Source organism: Conger conger, chromosome 5 (genome assembly GCF_963514075.1).
Source record: "Conger conger chromosome 5, fConCon1.1, whole genome shotgun sequence".
Lineage (NCBI taxonomy): Eukaryota > Metazoa > Chordata > Actinopteri > Anguilliformes > Congridae > Conger > Conger conger.
The window spans coordinates 67,759,881-67,764,880 of NC_083764.1; the positions used below are offsets into that span (position 1 = coordinate 67,759,881).

At 54.8% G+C, this 5,000-nt stretch overlaps 1 pseudogene; it reads right to left on the reverse strand.

Moving 5' to 3' along the window:
• The window catches only part of LOC133128185 (adhesion G protein-coupled receptor L2-like), a 96,961-nt pseudogene that overhangs the window by 5,636 nt on the left and 86,325 nt on the right, over window positions 1-5,000 (reverse strand).

Consider the following 5,000-nt stretch of genomic DNA (forward strand, 5'->3'; position numbering starts at 1 on the left):
TCATTGCTTTCTTGCTTTCATCCATTCTTGCCACTATTATTTTATACTCAAATTTCAACCAGCTGCATGACACTGCAGTGGGAGGAGTCAGACAGGCGTGTGGAGGTGCAGCAGAGGCCTGGCAGAGAGAGAGAGAGAGTGCTCCAGGTGCAGGAGAGAGAGAGTGCTCCAGGTGCAGGAGAGAGAGAGAGTGCTCCAGGTGCAGGAGAGAGAGAGAGAGTGCTCCAGGTGCAGGAGAGGGAGAGAGTGCTCCAGGTGCAGGAGAGAGAGAGAGTGCTCCAGGTACAGGAGAGAGTGCTCCAGGTGCAGGAGAGAGAGAGAGAGTGCTCCAGGTGCAGGAGAGAGAGAGAGAGTGCTCCAGGTGCAGGAGAGAGAGAGAGTGCTCCAGGTGCAGGAGAGAGAGAGAGTGCTCCAGGTGCAGGAGAGAGAGAGAGTGCTCCAGATGCAGGAGAGAGAGAGAGAGTGCTCCAGGTGCAGGAGAGAGAGAGAGTGCTCCAGGTGCAGGAGAGAGAGAGAGAGTGCTCCAGGTGCAGGAGAGAGAGAGAGAGTGCTCCAGGTACAGGAGAGAGAGAGAGTGCTCCAGGTGCAGGAGAGAGTGCTCCAGGTGCAGGAGAGAGAGAGAGAGTGCTCCAGGTGCAGGAGAGAGAGAGAGAGTGCTCCAGGTGCAGGAGAGAGAGAGTGCTCCAGGTGCAGGAGAGAGTGCTCCAGGTGCAGGAGAGAGAGAGAGTGCTCCAGGTGCAGGAGAGAGAGAGTGCTCCAGGTGCAGGAGAGAGAGAGAGTGCTCCAGGTGCAGGAGAGAGAGAGAGAGAGTGCTCCAGGTACAGGAGAGAGAGAGAGTGCTCCAGGTGCAGGAGAGAGAGAGAGAGTGCTCCAGGTACAGGAGAGAGAGAGAGTGCTCCAGGTGCAGGAGAGAGTGCTCCAGGTGCAGGAGAGAGAGAGAGTGCTCCAGGTGCAGGAGAGAGAGAGAGTGCTCCAGGTGCAGGAGAGAGAGAGTGCTCCAGGTGCAGGAGAGAGTGCTCCAGGTGCAGGAGAGAGAGAGAGAGTGCTCCAGGTGCAGGAGAGAGAGAGTGCTCCAGGTGCAGGAGAGAGAGAGAGTGCTCCAGGTGCAGGAGAGAGAGAGAGTGCTCCAGGTGCAGGAGAGAGAGAGAGTGCTCCAGGTGCAGGAGAGAGAGAGAGTGCTCCAGGTGCAGGAGAGAGAGAGAGTGCTCCAGGTGCAGGAGAGAGAGAGAGTGCTCCAGGTGCAGGAGAGAGAGAGAGTGCTCCAGGTACAGGAGAGAGAGAGAGTGCTCCAGGTGCAGGAGAGAGAGAGTGCTCCAGGTGCAGGAGAGAGAGAGTGCTCCAGGTGCAGGAGAGAGAGAGAGTGCTCCAGGTGCAGGAGAGAGAGAGAGAGTGCTCCAGGTGCAGGAGAGAGAGAGAGTGCTCCAGGTACAGGAGAGAGAGAGAGAGTGCTCCAGGTGCAGGAGAGAGAGAGAGTGCTCCAGGTGCAGGAGAGAGTAACTCACAAACAGCCCCAGCTAACAGGTAACTCGCAGAAACTCTTAGCAGATAACAGCTCCTGTTTGGGAATAAAACTCCCCAGCTCTTGATAGTAGGTAAAACTGGCTAAATGTACAAAAAATACATTCTGCTACTTTTTATCTTCAAGTATGGAGCAGAACTAAAGAAAGGGAAAAAATGAAAAGCGATTTTGGAAAACAGAAAAAAACAAAAAAAAACCCCAGAATATTTTCCTGCTAAATGCAGTTTAATTCTACCGGAGTTATGTATGAGCATCTAAAGTTTCATTTCACACGCCACCACACCATGCTGCTATAACACGCTAATGACACGCTAATTACACGGCCGCAGCAGGAAAAAGCAGCACCATTTTTAAGCAGAATTCATATCTCACCTCAAAAAACATGCATCTACTTTCCTTTTGGAGATATTGGCTCCAGAAATTACCTTTCTTCACTGGGGACCAATTTTTAGGGGTCATATCTCCAAAAGTAAACATGTCATTTTATGAGTAAATGGGAGTGATTCACCCACAGTGTAAAGATTAACATTCACTGAGATATGACCCACACCACAGAGACCAGCAGGCAAATCAGCCACCATGTCCTGGCCCACTCAGAACAGAGACCATGTCCTGGCCCACTCAGAACAGAGACCATGTCCTGGCCCACTCAGAACAGAGACCATGTCCTGTCCTGGCCCACTCAGAACAGAGACCATGTCCTGGCCCACTCAGAACAGAGACCATGTCCTGTCCTGGCCCACTCAGAACAGAGACCATGTCCTGGCCCACTCAGAACAGAGACCATGTCCTGGCCCACTCAGAACAGAGACCATGTCCTGGTCCACTCAGAACAGAGACCATGTCCTGGCCCACTCAGAACAGAGACCATGTCCTGTCCTGGCCCACTCAGAACAGAGACCATGTCCTGTCCTGGCCCACTCAGAACAGAGACCATGTCCTGTCCTGGCCCACTCAGAACAGAGACCATGTCCTGGCCCACTCAGAACAGAGACCATGTCCTGTCCTGGCCCACTCAGAACAGAGACCATGTCCTGGCCCACTCAGAACAGAGACCATGTCCTGTCCTGGCCCACTCAGAACAGAGACCATGTCCTGTCCTGGCCCACTCAGAACAGAGACCATGTCCTGGCCCACTCAGAACAGAGACCATGTCCTGTCCTGGCCCACTCAGAACAGAGACCATGTCCTGGCCCACTCAGAACAGAGACCATGTCCTGTCCTGGCCCACTCAGAACAGAGACCATGTCCTGGCCCACTCAGAACAGAGACCATGTCCTGGCCCACTCAGAACAGAGACCATGTCCTGTCCTGGCCCACTCAGAACAGAGACCATGTCCTGGCCCACTCAGAACAGAGACCGTGTCCTGTCCTGGCCCACTCAGAACAGAGACCATGTCCTGGCCCACTCAGAACAGAGACCATGTCCTGGCCCACTCAGAACAGAGACCATGTCCTGTCCTGGCCCACTCAGAACAGAGACCATGTCCTGTCCTGGCCCACTCAGAACAGAGACCATGTCCTGTCCTGGCCCACTCAGAACAGAGACCATGTCCTGGCCCACTCAGAACAGAGACCATGTCCTGTCCTGGCCCACTCAGAACAGAGACCATGTCCTGGCCCACTTAGAACAGAGACCATGTCCTGGCCCACTTAGAACAGAGACCATGTCCTGTCCTGGCCCACTTAGAACAGAGACCATGTCCTGTCCTGGCCCACTCAGAACAGAGACCATGTCCTGTCCTGGCCCACTCAGAACAGAGACCATGTCCTGTCCTGGCCCACTCAGAACAGAGACCATGTCCTGGCCCACTCAGAACAGAGACCATGTCCTGGCCCACTCAGAACAGAGACCATGTCCTGGCCCACTCAGAACAGAGACCATGTCCTGTCCTGGCCCACTCAGAACAGAGACCATGTCCTGGTCCACTCAGAACAGAGACCATGTCCTGGCCCACTCAGAACAGAGACCATGTCCTGTCCTGGCCCACTCAGAACAGAGACCATGTCCTGGCCCACTCAGAACAGAGACCGTGTCCTGTCCTGGCCCACTCAGAACAGAGACCATGTCCTGGCCCACTCAGAACAGAGACCATGTCCTGGCCCACTCAGAACAGAGACCATGTCCTGTCCTGGCCCACTCAGAACAGAGACCATGTCCTGTCCTGGCCCACTCAGAACAGAGACCATGTCCTGTCCTGGCCCACTCAGAACAGAGACCATGTCCTGGCCCACTCAGAACAGAGACCATGTCCTGTCCTGGCCCACTCAGAACAGAGACCATGTCCTGGCCCACTTAGAACAGAGACCATGTCCTGGCCCACTTAGAACAGAGACCATGTCCTGTCCTGGCCCACTTAGAACAGAGACCATGTCCTGTCCTGGCCCACTCAGAACAGAGACCATGTCCTGTCCTGGCCCACTCAGAACAGAGACCATGTCCTGTCCTGGCCCACTCAGAACAGAGACCATGTCCTGGCCCACTCAGAACAGAGACCATGTCCTGGCCCACTCAGAACAGAGACCATGTCCTGGCCCACTCAGAACAGAGACCATGTCCTGTCCTGGCCCACTCAGAACAGAGACCATGTCCTGGCCCACTCAGAACAGAGACCATGTCCTGTCCTGGCCCACTCAGAACAGAGACCATGTCCTGTCCTGGCCCACTCAGAACAGAGACCATGTCCTGGCCCACTCAGAACAGAGACCATGTCCTGTCCTGGCCCACTCAGAACAGAGACCATGTCCTGGCCCACTCAGAACAGAGACCATGTCCTGGCCCAATCAGAACAGAGACCATGTCCTGGCCCACTCAGAACAGAGACCATGTCCTGGCCCACTTAGAACAGAGACCATGTCATGGCCCACTTAGAACAGAGACCATGTCCTGGCCCACTCAGAACAGAGACCATGTCCTGTCCTGGCCCACTCAGAACAGAGACCATGTCCTGGCCCACTCAGAACAGAGACCATGTCCTGTCCTGGCCCACTTAGAACAGAGACCATGTCCTGGCCCACTCAGAACAGAGCCCCACTGGATCACACCTGAAGAATCCTCCGCTACCTGGTTACAAATCTCTGAGCCAAACCAGGCTACAGCCAACTCCCCCACCGGCATCATGGGAAACCAGAGAACACCTGGAGCCACTCTAAGGATGGGGAAAGGGTGGAGGTAAAAGGGAGGGTGGAGGTAGGGAGAGAGGGAGAGGGTAGAGGTCAGGAGAGATAGAGGGTGGAGGTGTACCTTGGTTGAGGGTGGAGGTGCTGTTGATGTCTCCTGAGATAAAGGAGGACTCTGACTGCTTCCTCACTGTGTCACTCCACATCCTCCTGATCCGGCTCTGAGGAATACACACACACACACACACACACACACACACACACACACACACACACACACGCGGTCAGTGACTCAGTTTACACACACACGTGGTCAGGGAGTCACCTTCACCTTACACACACACGGTGAGGGAGTCAGGTT